Below are 21395 nucleotides of genomic sequence, written 5' to 3'. Positions count from 1 at the left end.
ATAACTTGAATTATCCATGACTGATGTCTTTATCACAGTCTCCATGCTGTAAGGTGAGGGAAAGCCATCTGCTCACAGCAGGATTAATCCAATTGATGGCCCATGAGCACATGCTGCTGCTTCATGGATCTGCCTCTCTGAGTGATGGGAGAGGCCACTGCTGTCGTATCACTACAGAGACATGTGACTCACTGCTTTTGAAGAAAGTCCCCCAGCATGCCCAAGCTTTTATTTTCTACATCAGCAGCAAAGAAACATTTGTTTAGGGTGTTTTCACCTACAGCTTGTACCTCTAGAAAACAAGGCTGGAACTAAAATCCATAGTATGCTCATTAGTATCTCAAAACTTAACTATGGATTAAATTGTATTTTGCTTAAGGAGTGAAATAAATATTTATTTTGGGGAAATGGAAATGTCAGCAGAAGACTTAAATACAAAAGATAGTTTGAGATTTCTTCTTCTTCCTTTTACTTCCTTTGAGCTTTTCCTTTAGGGTTTCATTATTAACAATGAAATAGCAAACCTGCTTAAGGGCAGAATTGTGCTCTGAGAATCATAAGTGTGGTTATAAAAACAATTTTTTCTTCCACAGTATACCAGATAGCTTAAATTTTAACCCTGTAAAGCAGGATCCATGAACTGGGCCATATGAATTTTTGCTGATAAGGTTTTGAATTAATCCCATTTTGTACAGACCTGTGCTTGCAGAAGCTTAAGGAAATTCATCACAGTTGCAGATTGTTTTCCAAGTAATATCCTCATGGACTATGAAGCCTATAATTTTATGATAAATGCATGAAGGTTTTGCTTAACTTCATTTTTGAGCCACTCCACCTCTAATCTCCGTTGCTCAGTTTTTAAGTAGGCTTTGGCAGTCTGGCTGAACTACAGTACTGCTGATATTGAAATTGCACAGTACGAGGTGGGGGGAGGGATGTTAGAGGAGGTTCACTGTAGACACAGCCTGGATTTTTCCTCCCCTTTGATACAGCTGAAACCCTTACTGCCAGCCCAGACAAGCAGTCAGTGTGATTTTTGAATATTTGGGTAGAGGATAATATACAGCAAAGTAATTCAGCTGTAATCCCTTAGGATGGGATAACAAATAACATCCCTGCTGTACAGGCAGCTAGAATTAGTCAGAAGGTGTAAAGGGGCTTTAATGTTGCGAGGAGCTGCCTGTAAAGGGTGCTTTTGAGTAGGCACATCTGTAACTTTACAAATGAAATCCGTGGCAAGCACAGAGGAGGCTGCTGGCTTGTTTGCTGTGCTGAGGAGGTGACTAAGCATCTGCAGCTGCTGGCAGGTGTGCTCTGAGCTGCAGGTGTGGCTTCCAGGGCTGCTCTGCAGAACAGGCGTTTGCTCGCAGTGATCGAGGCATTGTTAGCACTGCTCCTTTCAGAACAACCATTGCTGAGAAGATTACAGCCTGAAGTAAATATTTTCCTTCATATCAGTGTTATTATTTTTTAATCTGACTGGGCAAGGGGGAATGACAGTAGCTCTGGGAAGAGCTGTAGTGGAGAATTGGCTCTCGAGTATTCGGCTCAGAGCTGTTCTGCTCTGTGGGTCTGTGCCAGGGCTAAAACAAGGGCAGCAGGGGAACATTTGGGCCAGTATTTATGCTGCCACTGCCAAAATATGGGCCAGAGCATGAATGGCTTTGAAAATCAACATTTCAATTTCAGACATGGTTCCCTCTTGCTTATTGTAGCAGCAGATACTAAAGTTTGAATTTCCGCAGGTTGAACTACTTTGAGATAACTGCAGAGGGGAAGGATTGTGAGAAGAGATACTGATACATCATTCTTGTTTGTGAGTACACCTGAATAGACAGCTATCCAGACATTTTTTGTTATCTGTGATCTGTGACGTGAACTTGTGTTACATATCTGTTTCTGAGACAGATGACAAGTTGTTACTAAAAATCCCCCTAAAACCAAATCTGAGCCTTAAAACTCACGGACTGTGGCATCCATCCAAGGCTGTGTTTGTTAAAAATTATTATTAGTTGTACAGGAGTATGTTGGCCTGTTCCTTTTTTCATAGTTTGGGTTTAACAGCCTGTGCTGTGGTGTTAAGCTGTGGCAGAAGGGGAGCTGTGGCAGCGTGGGAAGCATGCAGGGTGTTGGCACATAGTGGCTGCAGGCAGGAGCTCCATTCCCAATCCATTCAGAATCAGATGGCCCAAACCCACCCCGGGTTTATTCATATTTCTACAGGTTTCTGTCTAATTCTTTACTTCTTACTGGCATCTGAGTTACTGTGGTCACCGAATGGAGGCTTATGTGACAAATAGCAATGAAATGAAGTTATACACAAGTGGGTGCTGTTAATTTCAGTTGTAGTCATTGAAAGGCTTTGAAGACATTAAAAGGCTTGGGGTTTGTTTGGGTTTTTTTTCCCTAAGAAGGTATAAATGAAAAGTGCACCTTTTAAACAGATGGATGTGTGAATGATGAGGAGGTAATCTGATCTATAAATACAAGTGGAATTTTGTCTACTGGCTTCAGGCCAAAAAGCAATAGATTTAAAAATAATTTTAAATTAAAAAACCCTGCTTTAACTTGAAGATACATTTTCATCTGAACAGAATATTTCACAGTGGTTGACCAGAGAGGCTCTTGATGAGAATTGCTGTTCAACTTAAGAGCTCTTGTCAGGCATGCAGATCTGAAAGTTGTGGCATGCAACTACCATTGCTGCCAAAGTTCTGCAGGCCAAATTATTCCCACTCCGACACCTAAAAAACTTAATCTGTGTTGATACGTATTTCCTCTTACAGTGCTCTTTTGCAACTATGACTTCAGCCGTGCTGTGTCCACCTAGCCCTATATCATGTCTGTGACTGTACCCAGTAGCACTTGCCTGAAAAGGAGTATTGGAACAAGCCAGATGAGATGCTTGGCCAAGATACTGTCCCTGATCCCTCCAACTGCAGTGCAGAGTGCTCTTGAATCAGGAGTGGTGTCTCCCTTGCACAGTGTCAGGCAAGGCTCAGGGAGCATGTTGCATAGAGTGTCCCTACAGCACAGCTCGTGCCAGGGCTGGGTCTGACAGCATTTGGCTCCTCATGTGGAGCAGTCAGAAGATCCAGCCACAGGTGTCTCCATGGAGAAGCTGTGTTGGTGCCCAAGTTGGGAGGGACAGTCTGCTCAGGTGAGTGTGTGGCTCCTTCATCACCAGTCCCACACCACAGCCAGCTACTCGGAGCAGGCCTGGGCAGGGAATTTGCTTTCCTGAGCTCAAGCAATATTATGTTTTGGGCTTAACTGAGGAATAATGGACTCTTAGTCTAAATAATTGCTGTAATAAGGCTAAATAAGTTAACAACACCTTTTGTAGCCAAACCATTCAGCTAAAGCAGAGAGTTGAAATATGCAGAGGAAAAGCCTCCTCCAATAAAGCAAAGGGCAGCAGATGTTATTAGGATCTGTTTTGCTGTCACAGGAGTGCTGATCCCAACTCAACATTACATTTCTAGGCTGTTGCTTTTATTCCTGGGAAGGCTGTGAGGGTCATATGAACTGTGCTTCCTGCTAACAGCCCCACTGTTGAAAACTTAAGAGAGCTTTTCAATTTGCCAGACTTCTGGTGAAAGGCTCTGATCTGCGTTACACAATCGAGCCTCAGTTCGTGCTTGTCGGAGGCCACTAGCTGGTAACATGTGGGCAGCTCCAGTCTGCCTCTGAAAGGTTTTGTTCAGTGTGTGCCTCTGCTCGGCCCCATCGGGCCCTTGTATTTTTCAAAATGTTAAGTACTCAGCTTTGCTGCAGTACATTATCTCACAGATCTTGTATTGTTTGTCCCTTTTCTGAAGAGCACATTATGTGTGGTGGCACAAACCGTGGCCAAGCCGTGTCTGCAGTGCATGCTAAGGTGCTCTGGGCTGGAGCTGGTGCCACCCACCATGGGGTGGTTTGGGACTGCTTGGATCAGGGGTGCTTTGGATTTGTTCTTCTTGGCCTAAACTTGTCAATGAAAGCATAAAGTACTGTTCAATGGGGACAGGCAGTGACAGGTACATAATGTTCCTACTCTTGGAGTTGTCAGATGGAAGGGAGCTAATATGATAACCCATAATACTTTATTTTCTGTGATCTTGAGAGATGGCTGTGCTTACGCAGCTAATTTCCAGTGGAGAGTGTTGGAGGAAAGTAAAACAATCCCTGTTAAGGCTCAAATCCAGTCTAGCCAAGCGGCAGAGTTTTCATCAAAAGCAGGAAACAGATGGAGGGGCACAGCTGCAGGAGGTGCTGCAACTTCTCTGGAAAAACTACCCAGGCATGTGCTGCAGGCAGGGACGTCAGTACAGCACTCCTGTTCTGCACAGGGCCTCTGCTCTGTGCCAGTGGATTGATGGTCCAACAGCCCCCGCAGCTCAGGGAGATGCCATTGCAGGGAGGAACCTGCCTGGCATTTCTCCCAGGGCTGTATGCTTGCCTGTGTCCAGGATCTGCTCACTGTAGTAGAAGAAAAGTGCATCAAAGACTTATGTTTCCAAGTCTAACATCTCTGAAGTGTGCTGCAGGCCCTGTCCTGGGGAGCTCACCCTTACATCCTTTCCAGCAGTACCTTGTTCTGTGTCCCTGCTGAATTCTCCATTTCAGAGTGGACAGTTGTGTGATAAAGAGGTCTTGTACATTGGTGGGCTCACAGAGGCAAGCAGAGAAACCTCTGGGATACCCTGGAGTGCTGTTTCTTATGCTCCTCTCAAGGCAGGAAAGAAGGTGCAGCACTGTGTCCCTAGTGCATGCCCAGCCAGTCACCCAGAGCCAGTCTGACAGTCATTGCTCCTGTGAAAAATGAGTCAGTGCTCATTGTTTATCTGGCACCTACAATGCTTGACTCCTCCTATTTACTTGGAAGGTGCAAATATGGAGATCTCTTCCAGAACAGATCTGTGTTATTGTTATTTAGAAGGTTTCTTTTCTTAAGCAGTTTAGGGTTTTTTTCTTCTTTTGCATAGTTTTTGCGAAAATTAAAGATTTTTTTCCAAGCAAGAAGCCTATGTAAGCACAACTGGGTAGTGGGGAGAACTTTTCTCAGCTTGCTTTCCCTTTTCTAAAGACAAAAGAGCCTTATTGAAATGTGCTTCCTTTCTGACTGCTAATGGCTTTTCCTTCCTTCCTCCTTGAAATGAGCTTAACATTCTCCCATCCTGCTAGGTATAAATTTCAGCCTGGACTGTTTTCCCTGTTGAGGTGTTGAGTCACTGGCCTTGAATGGGAACCTGTGATGAGATAGGGAGAAGTGAGGCTTGGGAAGAAAGAGGTTTCCCAGCAGCTTGGTGGTACATGGGATGAATTTTTAAAAAACAAGGGTAAGGTGCTACTCATTTTAGCTTAGGGCTGCTCATCTACTCTTTTCCTAGCTTTATTTCTGCATACTTATATTGGATCTGGATAAATTCCAGGACATAATACACAAAATACTTAGAGGAAGACTGGTTCCTGCTCAATAACAATGTTCCATTTTAAGCTGTCTCAGGTTAAAGGGGAAAAAATATGATGCCATATCACTTGAATCCATTTGTCTCCTAGGGGAATGATGCTGAAATCTTGCTTCAAAGGCTCTGTGTTGGAATTATGTCCTGAAGCCTGGATATCCTCCAAGGCTTAATTAAGCTTATTCATAGAAACCCTAACCTTTATGAACTGGACAGCAGACTTCTAAATTTGGCTCTAAGTGCAGAGAGGGTATTGTTTCTACACACTCTGATTATGAGTATGGACATACACTTTGGAATAATTAGCAAAATGGACAGGAATTAAAGCAAGCTTTGCTCTGAAAACAAACCAGATGAGCTAAACAAGTCATCTTCCTATCTCCATTTTTTTCTCCTAAGTAAGGTTTCATTTTGTGTGGTGTGGGGTTGTCTCATCTGGGATGTGTCTTCTCTCTCTGTCTCCCCTCCAGAAATTCTAAAGTCCACAGTGGCAGATATGAGACAAAAATCTGCATCTCCTCCCATACCATCTTGCTCTACAAGATGAAGAAAACAAGGCTGAGCAATGGCATTAAACCAGCAAGAGTGACATTAGGTTACTGCCTCACATAGACTTTTGCCAGTCTCAGAGAAACCCAGATCCAAATATCTTTGTTACTATTATTATCTATGTTTTGGAGGTTTCTTTTGCCTTTTTTTTTCCTTCCCCAAGCAATAGGGCTGAGAAATTGACTTTTAAATTTAAGATTTGAGTTATTATTTTAATTACAGTAAGGTGTCTGAGCTTGTGTGAAAGGAAACTGGGTGAAGCAAAAAGGGTGGTTTTTTTGTTTGGTAGAAAAGTAGGTGAGACTTCAAAACCAGTTGAAACTAATGTGTGTTCCTGCCTTCATGGGTTTGTTTTGTTTGCAGTCCTCCCTCTGGAGAACCAGCAGTGCAAGAGGGCCACAAAAGTGCTTCAGAGGGCTTTTTTGTTGGCGTTTGAGGGGTTTTTTAGTTGTTCTGCTTTAATTGCAGATCAGTTTATAAGAGATAAGAGTCTTCAGTAATATTTCCGTTTTAGAAAGCTCCTGTATAAGTGAAACTGAAGAGTTTGCTTGGGTAATTTTAGAGCTCTACCTTGAAGGAATATTACCTTATTTCTGGTATTACTTAGGATTTATGTATCAGGAGATGTTTTTAATGGAGCTTTTCTCTCAGCATCTTAAATAAGTGTGCAAAAAAACTGAGCAGAAGTGTCATTTGGACAGAGCAAGTAATATGCTTTGCCGTTGTCACAGTTTTGTCGTGTTAGGGCAAATTGCAAAATGTCTTCTGTTCAGAATTTTGTCCATCCAGAATTACACTGCAGATTAGTTTTGAAATTTGCTGCTCAATGGAATTTAACAAAAAATACCCTATGTAAAATTTTAAAAAATTTTGGTAGTGTTAACAGATAGTGTTGATTGACTTAATTTTGTAATGGAAGTCATAACATTTAGACATGTAAAAATATAACTGCTTTTTAAAATGTAAAATAGCTCCATGAGACTGCTTAACTCTCTGTACATGACATCTCTAGGCTGCTTAAGTACTGTTTGCTTTGTTAGTGAGATGAAACAAGGATTTGAGAATGTAAGACAATCATGGCATGGAGAAACAATTGTTATCAGTGAACTTTCTTCCTTGGAAAATGAAGACCTGAGAGCTGGAAACCTTGACTTTGACATACTTGAGCCCATGTTTGGCACAGATGTGCAGGTCCTGTTCTGAGGGCCAAGGGTCACTGTGGATTTCAGTGTGGTATTCAACTTCCATCCTGCTTGAAATTGTGCACCTTCCTCCTGTCTGTGCTTGAATAATGAAAAAAGAACCACAGGCTGGAGAGCAGCTTAACTAATCTAATTTAAAGAGGCTGTAGTTTGGGATAGCTGAGGTCTCCTTACTATGGCAATTGCCTACCTAAGTGTGGAGTCTGAGTAAAGTGGCATCACAGCATTCACTAGTCTTGTGGCTGCTGACCTGATATTGGAAGATTCTAATCTAACACAGAACAAATATCATCATCATCTTTCATATCTCTGAAAGCAGCAATCTGCTCTGTATCTTTTATGTTTGGTTCTTGCAGGCACTCTGAATGCGTATCTTATGCCCTGTATCCTTTTGAATTTGCAGTGCAGTATCATAACACTTCATCTTTCACTGAAAGAGCCAGCTGTAGGATGAAGCCTAGTAAAAACCTCGGGGTTACACTCTCTATCTGAACTGCTTTAGAGATCAACCCAACTGAATTCTAATTTAGAGAAGAAAGCTTCCCATGCGGCATTTGCACTGTACACATTTAGGGAGGTTTGTGAGAGTTGCTCTTGAAGTGTCCTTTAGGGTGATTGTTCTGTTTTTATGAAAATTTTGCTTCTGAGGGCCCTTGAACACACAGTAGTGAGGAAAGAGGTGAATAGAAGCAACCACATAATTCTGAATCTATATTCTATCATGTATCAGGAAACTCAATTTTGTAATGAAATGCACTGAACAACTCTATCCAAGCCTCTTCACAGCTCAGATTTGAAGTTCAGTAGTGTGGTGCTAGCCCATCTTGAATACGTGTCCATCAAAAAATTCAAGGTCAAGAAGGCTCAGATCTACCAATCAGTTCCATTTTGGTTGGCAATGCGTGTAAGAAGGCTCTTATTTTTAGTATCTGACATTGGAGATTGGAGCTGGAGTGGGTGGAGGGATGGAGTACCTTGCAAAAAACATCCAACCAAGCAATAGTGCTGTTCCATTCCTGAGGAAGGATGCGGTGTTTGGCTGCCAGAGTCCTGGACAGCTGCTAGCTGAGCAGTGTCCGAGTGGAGATCAATGCAGGGGTATTCCCTTTCTGTACCTTTTTATTAAGCACAATTCTACAGACAGAAGTAATTTCAGCAAATCTAGGAAGATTTGGGAACTTTGGGAAGATTTGTCCCTTCTCTGCCCTTTGGCTTAAGGCTGTAGCTATCTGAAAACTGAAAATACCATTACAAAAAACCAAACCCACAACCCTCTGTAACAGGTCACCATAAGGAAGTGGCTGTGTGTGAGAGGGACAGGTCTGTCTCCTGGGCAGGCAGCAGGAAAGTCCCATTGACTGCTTGGTTAATCATCCTGAGCTTTCAGGCTCATTAGGGACACACTGCTAATTTGGTCAGGCAAGGGCTGCCAGGCTGCATTGTGTGGGGTTAAGCAGTGTGAATGGAGCCCGTAAGCAAAGCTGCTGGAATCTGCTTTTGTGTTCCCTTTGGACGCCTGTCCTCTGCTTTTGGCTTCCTTTCCAGTTCAAAGTGGCCACGTGGAGTTTTGGCACGGTGAGTGCTGTCTGTAGATTAGTTATAGATTGCAAAAGTGATCTAACTGCTGCTGAGAGGAGTTACCCAGCTTCTCTTCTCAGCTGTTTTTTCATACATACACTTAAGAGTGTCAATTCACTCCTTCGTGTAACTTAATTAGAAATGGATTAAGCCCTTTCTCGTTAAAACCCAATTTGAACTGCTATAGGTATTTTCCTTATCATCCCTGCTCACATGTGCTAGGCACTAGCTTTATAGCAATTAAAGTTTGCATTTCTTTTCTAATGTCAAAAGATAACTTTCCTCCCCTTCCCACAAGTCCCAGAGTCCTGCAGGTGGGTTTGGAGGTCTGACAGTTGTCTCTTCCAAATGCTCTCCAGTCTCTGGAAGAGCTGGAAGGTGAGGTTATGGACTGACTCTCTGGACACAGGAGATTGGTGGTGGGGAAAACCTGCCCTGTGCAGTCTGGCTGGGTGGGTGTGCTGGCTCTGTATGTTCCTGGCTGGAGCCATTCCTCCTGGGATTATTGGAAAAGGTTGAGCAAGGAGGAGATTGTTTTCATCTCATAAAGGGAACAACCAGATTGTCTCACTGCTGTCTCTCCCCAGCGTGCGTCAGAATATACTGTTAATTTAGGAGTTGGAACCCAGTGGAGGATTTTCTGATTCTCTACCATGTGTTTGCCTTTGTGACTCCAGTTTCTCTCTCATCCTTTGGGGATGTTTTTCCCTCATGTCTTCAGCATTACCAGAACTTATTTTTGTTTCTGCCAGAGAAAACACTGATATTAATAATTTTTGGTAACCATTTTCTACATCTTCATCTGATTGATCTGATTATGTTAAGTCTGAGTCAAATACTCCATTAAGAGTTTCAAATGCTATCAGAACTGAAGCAGAAAGAGGTTTCCCAGGAGACTGACTGTGTTTGCCTGTGTGGAACAGACTTGGCAGGGAATTGGCCTGCACAATTCCCTGGCAGAGAGCAGCACAGCTCCAGCACTGCTGTCACCAAATACCTGGCTTGATCCTGAGCTGGGAAGAGACACCTGCTGGGTCAGGCTTTTTTTGTCACACTGGGAGCTGCCCTTCCCTCTGGAAACAAGGAGAATTCATTCCTCTGCCTGTTGATGTGCAGGGATATTGATTTAATGCAGTGCCCCATTTTGGGAAGCAGTGTTTTTCCAAGGGTGGAAAAATGCTTGCTCTGTGGGAGGGAATACTTCTTACAAACAAGCAATGAATTTCCTCATTTTACTTTACTAGGGATTTCTATTAGAAAATAAGGCTGGAGGGGGAAGTTTGGAATGATTCTGGGAAGCTTTGACTCAGAAAAGAGGGAATGATTCATATTATTACTGTTATTTATTAAGGAGAACAGACCATGAACCTGATCTTTTACTTATCTTTGGAAACTTAAAGCACTTATGCAGTGACCCCAAAAGAGTTTGTGGGTTTGAACCAAGGTCTTTCAACATAAAAGCTAAATCCCAGCTGTGGGAGCTGGCCTACAACATTTTAAGAAGATTTATTCTTGTTACCTTCATCCTTGATAAGTATTTTAATATCCTCAGTGCATCCCTTCTCTGTTTGTGAAGTGGGCTGGTAAATAAGTCTTGAAATTTGGCACTTTCTGTTCTGTGACAATGGTCAGTTTATCTCTGCTTATTGCTGGAGTCTTGGTGTAAGAGGTCATTCATTTGAGAGTCAGTCTAGTTTTGATGGGGAGAATTTGATTACTGAGAAAAGCAATTTGTTTAGCAGCAGCCTTTTTTGTCTTTTTAATTTGGAAGTAAATATTTATTTCTCCAAAAATAACTTAGCTGTTAATAATCAAAATCTAAGATAGTCAAAGGTGTACACTAGAAAGAAGGTTTTAAGCTCCTTCTTAAGATAATATTGAGAACTGTGAGGTGATTTACATTTATGTTTGTATTATGCTACTATGAAAAAAAGATAAGTGCAACGTAAATGATGGTTTAATTACAATTTGGCAAGAGACTTTAAATGAGGGAAAAATCAAAACTTGACACTGTCTATGTCACACCTGTAATTTCATGCTTGTACTTCAGAAGATAGTATAACTTAATCTTTTAGCTAATTCTTTAGGCCAGTTCTTTAAAGAATCGATCAGACAAGGTTCTGTCCATTTTATGAAAATGGAAAGGCACTTGACTGTGGCCATGTGGTTTTATCTTTCCCACATTTTGTATCATACTCTATACCCTAATACTTTTGGTTGTGCTGTCAGTGGCTGAGAGTCAAAGAAGTTAAGAGAAACTTTTAACTTGTAGGTTTTAACTTTCAGAGTTAGAGACTGGAACAAATATCTCCATTATCCTCCTGAAAAATCCTGTTAGCGAAGCAGTGCCATCACATCTAAGCTACTGGCTTGAATATTGCTTGTATTGTCTGTTAAAGTATAGCAGCCTAATCTCAGCAGAGGTTGAGAAGGCATGCAAAGACTCTGCTAGCAAGAAGAAATATATAGAAAGGACAAATTGTCACAGCAAGTATAGAAACTTGAATTTATACCTGTGTTTTACTGCACTGGGGAAGGCAGAAGTCCTCACCTTCCACAGCTGTGAGTCAAGCATTTCTGACCACCTCAAAACCTATTCCAGAAGGATTTCCTTACAGGCTCAAGAAAACTGATTTATGTCAGTAGTTGGAATAAACACACTGTGCAGAGTTAAGTCTCCAAGGCTTTGGATAATCAACAGAAATCTTAATTACATTCAACCCCAGATAAGAATTTATCAGTAATTACAGACATTTAGTGGACATGTAAGTAGTCCTCTGAGGTTACCAAAAGCCATTTCTTTGTTTGTATCTATTAAGGGAGTTGAAAGTTTTCTTTGTTTTAAGGTCCAAAGTAACGTCAGCCACATGACAGTGGAAGAGATGTAAGAAGGCATCAAAAATCCATCAGTGTTTCCTTCATAAAACTGCAAAATAAACACATTGAACTCTCATGTAATCAGTTTATGCCTGAAATGAACTTGTCCTGTGTCTTGTTGGAGAATCTGAATAACTCTTGTGGCAGAAATAAGGTCCTGTGTCAGGATTGTAAATACCTTCCAAAACTGAACTCAAAATGTGAGCCATGCACTCAAACACTGGAGCCTATGGGTGAAATTACTGGGAGGGGCTGTATAAGAACAAACATATGGCAAACATATTGTATAGGTTTCCTCCTACTGGGCTTGGACTTTGTACCTCACTTAAATGCCAGAATTAAACACGATACACAGTTTGTGGCTTTTCTGTCATATTTCTTCATGCAATGCCTGATGTACAAATTGTATACTGCAGCAAAATATGGGGATCTATAGTTACCCTACCAAGTGGCCTGTCTCCTGTCCTTGATTTGACCCCTGGTGTTCTCCTTGGCTATCCTCACCTCCCTCTCCAAAGGAGCAATCTCTGCATAAAGAAAATGAGCATCAAGATCATTCCCAGAAAGAAGTATCCTCATAATGAGAGCAAAAGCTCCATTTCATGGAAACATTTTGTGAGTCAACATGCTAAAATCCGCAGTTCAGGCAGTACATCCCAGAGATCATCATTAAGTAGTGTGGTTAAAAACTGTTTTCCTGGGAGTGATTTTGCTGCTTGGACAAATCTCTCACAGGTGCAGTCTATTAGGAAACCCAGACCTCTTCCTATAAACAAGCAAGCAAGAACAATCGAAAGGATAGCAGTGATGTGTTGCCTTGCCAGCAGGGAAGGTCCAAGAGAAGACTTGGACTTCAGTGGAAGTAAAATCTCGGGGAAAATCCATAGTCTATAATGGGATTTTTGGAAGAAACAATTTTTTCTGTACAAAATTGTCCAGTCAACAGAACCGGTAGTTTAAGGAACAAGCAGAGATGCCCAAGAAAGAGCTCAGGCAACCCAGCCTGGTTCTTGAATTGAATGCTTCCCTCTCTTTGTATAGTACAGGTGGGCCTGAGAAGAGATTTAAGTCATCTGGTACACAACACGATTTGCTTTGCCGCAGCCAATTTCATCTGCAGCAGCCAACACTCAGTTGTTCAAGTTGGGTAACTCCAGTATTTGCAATCTGAGATGCAGCCCCCTTTTTTCTTTTTTTTTTTTCCTTTTTTTTTTTTTAATTGAAGATGATCAAAAGAATCCAAATTATGGGGACCTTCTTCACCTGAGAGGCACAGAGTTTGGTAAGTAGATCTTTCTGAAAATTCTCTTAATACCTCCCTTCAGCCTGGTGATGCAACACTGATATATTCCTCTTTTCTCCTAGGACTGAGAATTCAAGTACCACCAAGAAGGTAAGCTGTGCAGTGAGTTATTACAAATTTCACATCCATTCCAAAAAGATTCTTCCTAGAAATCCTTTGAATATGAAATTCAAATACCCTTTGAAGTCAGTTGTCTTGGAAAATTTTCTGGTCCTTTTTTTTTTTCTCCCAGTTCATGTCGAATGTGATAATTTATTCTTTTGTTTCCTTGACTAAGGGGAATTCAGTGTGTATTTTCACTTTACCCCACAAGTTTGAGTGATTCATCTTGCCTTCCAAAATGATTACATGTCCATCAATCCAACTGCAAACCCTTTTTGAAAACTCCTTGCTGCTGTTATATGTACTGAATAAATCCCAGCCAGACTATCTCAAATATATGTTTCTGTGACACAATAAAATGATTGCAGGGATTATAGCTCTCTGAAGCTGCAACTGAGAGCTATTTCAGCATTGAGCAAATAGACCAAACAACCTTCCCTTTCCCCACCCCACTTACTAAAACCACTGCAAAGTGTGTATAACCTGTATTTGATCTTTTTCTGCAGCATCCAGAGGAGCCTGTGGAAGCAGCTACCTGGAACAGCTCACTCACAGTTTGCCACCTGCAGCCTCATGTCTCCGAATAGCTGCGTTTGGACTTTCTCCTGGCACTGAGTACTCTGCATGTTAAACATTTTCCCATCTGGTTTTGGCTCCACAATGGATTTCTCCTGAACCCTGAAAGCAGTGAATAGTCTTGAAGAAAAATGACCCAACTGAAGCAGAATACAATTTGAAGAGTCTTCCACATGTTAGTGCTAAATCCTGGAAGCCTCCCTTCAGGATTAGTGGTTCCTCATGCTTCAACAGCCAGGGCTGGCAGTGCTCTCGCAGGCAGAGCAACTCTCAGGTGGCCACCTTGGCTCTGGTTTTGCCTCAGGTTGTTTTCACTTCTCTCCTCAGAGCTTTCTTTCCTTCTTGGCTCCTCTTCTTCCTCTTTTACTCATGGGTGTAGATCTTCAAGAGCGAATTCACATAACTTACGTCATGGTTGCTCTGGCTCCACCTTCTGCTCTTTGTATTTGAGTATTCCATTTCACTTGTTGTGGTTTATTTTTAATCAAACCATATCACATTACTTTTTGGGGCCACAGAAGCATGTTTAACATGTTTAAGTTGCCGTTGTGAGGTTCATCTCCAAACAGAATTCAAACCATTATGTTGCAATCTGTACCAGAGCCTTTCTAGCAGCTGTGTTTATACAGCTTCTAGTAAAATGGGTCCCTGATTAGGATTTTTGAATAGCTCATTCACTGAAAAAAATTGTGTTTTGAACGAGCTAAAGCTATTTAAAAAATTGGGATAATATATGATTAAAAGTTTTGGTTGGAAGAAATCAGTGGCAACACCCTGCCAAATTTTAGGCCCCAGACATCATTGCCATTAGTATCATAAAGATTAAGTTACTGCATTTTAACTGGGAAAGAAGTGGTTTTCTTTTGCTTCTTAAAAAGATTAGCTGAAAAATTCATTTGTCATAGATTGAGAATTATATATTCAGAGTAGTCACCCAAAATTGCTGAAGTTTGGTAAATCAGATGAACCTGAAGACAGATTCTTTATTTTGGAATTGTTAAGCAACAGTGATTTGAGGCCAAATTGATCTAGAATAGAAACTGAATGTTAGGCAGTTAGGGGTTGCTCCACAGCTATCAGGAGAAGCTTTTTGGAAAACCAAATCCCATCCTCAGCTGAGTGACACTGACACACACCACAGGCTCTGGGTGTTGGGCAGGTGGGTTTTCAGGAGCCTTTCTGCTCCTGCCATACCAGGAGGCTGGAGAAGCAATAGCTGCTGTGCCAGCAGCAGTGCCTTCTGCAGGGAACCCTGCAGGCTTTTCCTCCCACTCGTGAGGCTGGGGGGAAACGGTTCCTCATCTTTGCTATTCCCCACTGTGGAGGTGGCAGCTGCATTTCCAGGATTCTGCAGGTTTTGTTACTTGTGTTCATGCTGCAGATACTAGCACTGTACAAAACCAGTAAGAGCACATTAAGGCAGAGAAACACAAGTGCTGCTTCTGCTCCATTAAATTGGAACTCAGGATTAAAGGACCAAAAGCTACTTTGACTGACAAACTCCATACTTAAATGTTTTTTTAATCGTAAACTATGAGCAAAGATTTATAAGTTTGTGTCATGATCCATAAATCTAGATCTCGTCCTTTGCCTCTAGACAAATGGCTTGTAGAGGAATTTGTAGTGGTTTGGATAAGTCTAGGTTTCAGCAGTCAGCCCTCTTAAGTCAGACATGTATGAAACATCTGTGATTGTTTGAGGAATTTGGCAGACAATCTTGTACTTAAATCACATTTTCCCCTTTGAAAGTTGGAAATATCCATGTATAAATTAGACACATAAGCCACATAACTCTGCACTTACAGAATTAGAGGAGGTATCAACCTGTGTTACCTTGCAAATCCTACTGTAAGGTAAGAGCAAGTTGATACCTTGCTACAGTAAAAGAGAGCAGCTTAAAGGTCTTTAAAACTGTGTACCTTTTTTGTGCCCCAGAATAAAATCAAATAGCTTTAAGGGGAGTTGCTGTTAAATGGCAGGCTACTTTAGCGTTCAGAATTTGCCACTTAGCCAAAAGACTAAGAAATCAAAAGGTTCTTTGAGTAGAATTATACAAACCCTCCTTTCCAGGCAGAGTTGCTGCGTTACGTGCATATTTGTCACATGCTGAGCCCTTGAGTACATTCACTATGCAGTTGTGCAGAGTCTGTCTAGAATCATCTCATCCTGTAATGAGATCATGTGAATTCAAAGCATATTAAACTTAATCCTAGTCTTCAGGATTATACCCTGTAAATTTAAAATTGCAGAGTATAAAAAATGCATAATGTTCCTGTCTGCTTATTATAAAAAATAAGGCCCAGCTCGTTGTGAACCAGCTTTGGTTCTGCCACAGAAAGCAGAATTTGGTAAAGGGACTTCAGTTGGAGATTCAAGCTGATGTCTGGTGACCTTTGTCAAGCAGAACAAATGATTGCTGTGTTTGCTAGAATTGTATTAGTACTGGATGCTTCTGGTACAGCCTGAGCAAACGAAGTTTAAAAGTCTGGCTGTCTATCAGCAAACTTTGCCTTTTGATTGAGTCTACAAATGCTGCAGCATGGACCCTCCAGGCAGGAATTGAGGCTCTGCTTTATTTGATGCCAGGTCCTTTAATAGTTTCAGAAAGTGATTTTGCTTGTAATCGAAAAGCATGATGAAAACAGACATAATCATGAATAATGTGTTAAAATCAATTCCTGTGTGTCAGATTCCTGCATAGCATGTCCTTTGGTACACACAGGAATTGTCTGAGCAACTTGAGGAAGAGGCTGTCACACACATCCAGGCTGCACATTCCAGCTCTGGAATGACAAAGCAGAGCTATCAACTATTGAAGCTTAGCCCAGCTCATAGTGGACACGGAGCCAAAACTAGGCAAGAAAACTCCCCCAGTAAAGAGAGGCTAAAATTTGCAACTAGTCATTATCTTTTGTATGAATAACCTCTAAGAAATAAAGGCTACATGATTCTGGCTTGACCACTGACATGCTGTAAATTTACTATGAAGTACCCTTGGTAGCTTTGAGCTGGAGGATGTACAAGATTTCTCAGCAGCATTCAGTGACCTGTTGTGTGTGATGCTGAGCCTTTCCATGTTCAGCTCCCTGCTTTATTCTAAGGACAAGCTTAGCTGGTTGCCAGTAGTCCTTCTGAGGCAGAGATTTTTACTGTGCCTGATTGAGCATCATCACACTAGAGGGAATGAAGGTGGAAAAATTGTCTTCCCCGAAGCCATTGCTGGAGCAAAGAATACCCTCACTGGCTCCAGTATGTCCCTGCTGCAGCACTGTGGAAAACAGACCTATTGTTTTCTTGCAGCACTTTCTGCCACGTCCTTTACCCTTGCTTTCCTTTCTGTCTTCTGTACTTTCACCTTGCTGCTCTCTCCTCTACATCCAGTATCTCCCCCTGTTTTCACTTACTGTTCCTTTACACACTTAATCCAAGGCAGTCAGTTCTAACTGGGGTATTTGCCTTTACTCCCTGGGAAACATCTTCCTCTCCCCTTCCCAGGGCTCTTTTTTTATGCCAGCATTGGTGTGTCTCAACCAGCTGCAAGCTTCTCTCTCCTCCAGTCAGGCAAGAAGTTGATAGCAACAGAGTGAGTGCCTGACTGGACTCCACTGAGCATCTCCCCTGTGGGTATTCTTGGTGGCTGCTGCCATGCTTCCCACAGCATGGCCCAGTTTCTCTCTCTGGCACAGAAAGTGCAAAGCAACCTGGCATCTTCCACAACTGCATTTTTCTTACTCTTTGAAGAATATAGGTTTCCTTTTCAGGAAGGCTAACCTGTTTGGAAGATATTCTTGACATCTTAGGGGTAATGCAGTGTAGTATTTCTCTTGCCAGCCTATCTGAACCACTTCAGGAGGTTGTGGTGGGTTAGAGCTGATTGGCAGCTGTCAGTCACTGCTTGTACATTGTCAGTGTTTTTCTTAGGCAGGCTGAATTGCCTGATACAGCTCCCTGGAATGTAGCGGGAGGCAGTGCAGCATTTTCATTTAATTGCTTGTGGAGATAGCTGCAGGATTGTGGTGTCAGAAAATATTGCTAAATCTCCTGGGATTTCTTGGCATTTTGTTGCCACAATAAAGTCATGGTTGTCACAGTGGCTTAGTACAGTCACCAATATATGTACACTTATTTATGCAGCCTGAAAATGTAGTGCAATAATAAAATACTTTATTTACATTTCCGTGACTTGCATTCGAGTCTTCTAATGTCACTTTTGTCATTTGCTGTATTGTCTAAATGCATATTTCTTATATATGAAATTTATGAAGATGTGAAGAAGAGTTGTCAGTCAAGTCACATTTTGCAACCAGTCTTAGACATGATCCTACTTGTGAGTTTGTGTCTCTCTACTGTTTTTATTACCTAAGCATTTCAGTTTTGGAAATCCATATTTATAAGGAATTTGTTCCACAGTAGAACTGCCATGGCATTGTTAATACCAAGATGACAAGTGGTCTGAAAATGAAGTGTTGAGCAAACACAAGCAGTTTCCACTTGAGTTTTTTCTGACTGTCCTGAATACCAGCCAGTCCATGTTGTGGAGCATTTGCAAAGTAAGATTAATGCAGTGCAGAGCTGCCTGCTGAGTTACAGGAAGGCAGTCAGTTGACACCAAAAAATGATGTTCTTGTGTCTCCAGCTCTCCCTAGCCAGTCAAAAGTTTGCTTGCTTTGAGAATATGAAGGTATGTGCTTTTCTGTGTTATAGTTGAAATCTCCATGTTCAGGGTTATGTTCACTATATGCAAAATATTAGCCTGCAGGAGGGGTGGATTTTCTCAGTAGAAATTAGTTGCGCAAGTGTGAAAAATACTTGCTCTGTATGGTGTTTTTGAAGATCCTTTTCTCCCACTGTATTTGTGTCTGTTCCTCTTGTCTCCAGTGATATGTCTCAGAGCTTTCCTCATGCTTATCTGTGCTTTTATTACTTCCATTTGTTGTTGCCTTAATGCCTCTCATTTCTGGGTTTTTCTTTAGGAGGAGCTTTATTTCTCTGTTAGAATACATTTGCGAATTCACTGCTTTTTCTCCCAAAACTTAACCCGGAGAGAGATTTTTAGTATGTCTTACAAAACAGATGTGAAATCCAAGCTAATCAAACTAATCTGATAAAATAGGTTTTAGAATTAATCTAACATCAATCTGCTGCTCTGTAAAAAGCATGCATCAGCCGTACTTATTGTCTGCAGCCACAAGAAAGGAGAAAAAAAGCCCACATGCATTCAGCTACTGCAGCAGCAAAGAATTTCCTTCAAACAGTGGAGATGATAACCACAGTGCAGTGTGTTAGCCTAAACTTGCTAATAAGGCTTTGTGCTCAGACCCAGTCTCTCTGAGAGAGATTGAACTGAAAAACATCCCTGCAAGCCTGGCAGATTTGTGGGTAGGGAGAGGAGAAAATAAAATATGATTTTCAAGCTGTAATGAAAGATGGCTTTGGAGGATGTGTGCATGTGCAAGGAGCCGGAGGGAGGAAGTGGAAGATAGGAAAATCTGTGTCTTTGAACACTGACAAATCACCTGGCTGTGCTTAATGATCTGACAGCCTCTTCTCACCAGCTGCATCAACATTTGGGCTATTCATCACCTTTATAGATTCATAGCATTAGGTAGCACAACTTTTCTATCAACACATGATTTTTCCTGCCTGGTGAGCTGAAGAAAAGCTTCTTACAGTTCCTTCAGCAGGGAAAGCACACAGGCAGGTTGTACTCCATGTCAGATTATGGGATTTGTATCTCAGAACCATATTTGTTTGCCACAACCATTTGAAGTTTGAGACATTGATTGCAGAAACTGATATTTTGCTATTCATCATCAAATATTTGGTCAAAGTCGTCTCCTGATCAAATTATTAATGTCTTCACACCCTTCTCAGTAAGACTTCTGAATGTCCCCTTTGATGAACCAACTTGAGGGCATTTCCTCTTCCTGAGGGTCTCCCTCCTTTCCTCCAGGCTAAACAACTCAAATTCCCTCAGCCACTCCTCATAGGACTTGTGCTCTAGACCCTTCACTAGCTTCATTGCCCTGCTTTGGATTAACTTTTGGACCAGGAAGGACTGTCCAGTGCTTGTGCTGTTCAACTTTAAGAGAATATTAATGTATAAAGTGATGAGATTTTATGGTTAACTGAAGAATGTGTGGAAACAGGGAGAGTAGGACTAGAAGAGGGGAGATTCCATTTATAAATAACAAACCCAGCCCCTGCTGTTTCTCGTATGGAGTTTCTGTCCTATTCCTCTAGCACAGCAATGGTGAGAAGCCATTCAGAAGTGTATTCTGATTTGACTGTGCTTATGAGTGTTTTTGTTTTCATTAAGTATATTTGCATATGTGAATTTCCCTAAGAGAGACCTTCTAAGCAGTGTTTAAATTAAATTTTAGCATTTGCCAGAATAAATGAACATTGTATAACTGATGACAAAAACGACAGTTTATGCAAGTATTAAAGAGAACTTTGGCATAACTAACACAGTACCCTCTGCAAATATTAGAGTTGAAAAGGAATTAATCTCTTTCCAAAGGGCCAGCACAAATCTTTCAATGGCACATAAGCCTGCTTTTGAGGGAGCAGCTGCTTAGCAAGCCCTGGGGATTCAGATTTCCAGAGTGTACTCAGCATTGACACATTTGCAAATACCTTAAAAACAAATTTCCAAACTCTTACTCTCTTACAAATTTGCTGTAAATTCTATATTTTGTGAATTTAGATGTAACTTACATGGCATGCAGAAATTCTGTAGAGCAGGATCTCTTATTCTCTTACAAATTTGATGTAAATTCTATATTTTGTGAATTTAGATGTAACTTACATGGCATGCAGAAATTCTGTAGAGCAGGATCATCTCAGTCTGGAACTGGGCAATATCATCTTTAAGTTGGGGTAGAACAAGGCTGTAATTGAGGATTGGCCAGGTGCCTTTGCCAAGCTGCTCATTTTGATCATTCATAGCAAGACACTCTTATTTTGTAAAAATCTTTTTGTTGGTGAAGACAGCAGACAGGTTCTATTCTGTCCTCGGAGAAGGTGGCTTGGTGCCAGTGTCAGCAGCCAGCAATCCAAAGTGTTTTGTTTAATCACAAGATTAATTTTTCCTTTTATTGGCTTTTCCTTTCAATATCACCAAGCATGACATGTTGTAAAACAGAAACACTGGTTGAACAAGGGTTGGCGAGCATCTCTAAGCCCCCTGGCTATGTTGATAGCAAAGTGAACATTTGGCTTGATGTGCAGCCAGTAGAGATTCCCAGGAAACCAAACTGGGAAAATGCACTTGTCAATTCATGGGCCATGTGCCTGTTGAAGGAGGGAGGAGAATGCAAGATGCACCTGGGTGTAAGAGCTGTGCCGGGGCTCCTCCTTTAATATTTCAAGCATCTGCAGTCTCAGTAGCCCATCAGACAGCTGAGTTTTTGTGCTGTAGTCCATGGATGGCCTCTGGTTACATTTGAATGTATTTATTTTAGCCTTAATGTGGCCATATGCAAGTTAGCTTCTAAAAGACAATGGTAGTGGATCCAAATCAAGTTAAAGATTTGTACTCATCCCACTGAACACAAGGGCTTGTGCCTTGCATTGAATCATATAGGAAAAAAATTGCTGTTTTTTTCAGAAGGATGATGTTATATCCAAAACTTCTTTATCCTCGGAGTTTTCAGCAGTGAGCATCCCTGATGTTCTGAGCCATCAAGCAGAAATCTAGTCATGGGTGGGAATGCTTATGGTGGAGAGGTTCTGTGTGTCTGATCCTGCATCTGC

The 21395-nt window shown here is 41.5% G+C and overlaps 1 protein-coding gene and 1 long non-coding RNA gene across 4 annotated transcripts in view; both read left to right on the top strand.

Annotated features, from left to right (window-relative positions):
- The window catches only part of ZDHHC8 (zDHHC palmitoyltransferase 8), a 109435-nt gene that overhangs the window by 44813 nt on the left and 43227 nt on the right, over positions 1 to 21395 (top strand). The gene's annotated exons all lie outside the window — the stretch shown is intronic.
- On the top strand, positions 564 to 18955 carry LOC146430271 (uncharacterized). The gene is made up of 2 exons (XR_014855316.1): positions 564 to 13049; positions 13568 to 18955. It is a non-coding gene; the product is annotated as an uncharacterized LOC146430271 (long non-coding RNA).

This window comes from Lichenostomus cassidix, chromosome 15 (assembly GCF_008360975.1).
Source record: "Lichenostomus cassidix isolate B80296 chromosome 15, HeHo_3.0, whole genome shotgun sequence".
NCBI lineage: Eukaryota > Metazoa > Chordata > Aves > Passeriformes > Meliphagidae > Lichenostomus > Lichenostomus cassidix.
This window is presented reverse-complemented; position numbering and strand designations above follow the sequence as displayed.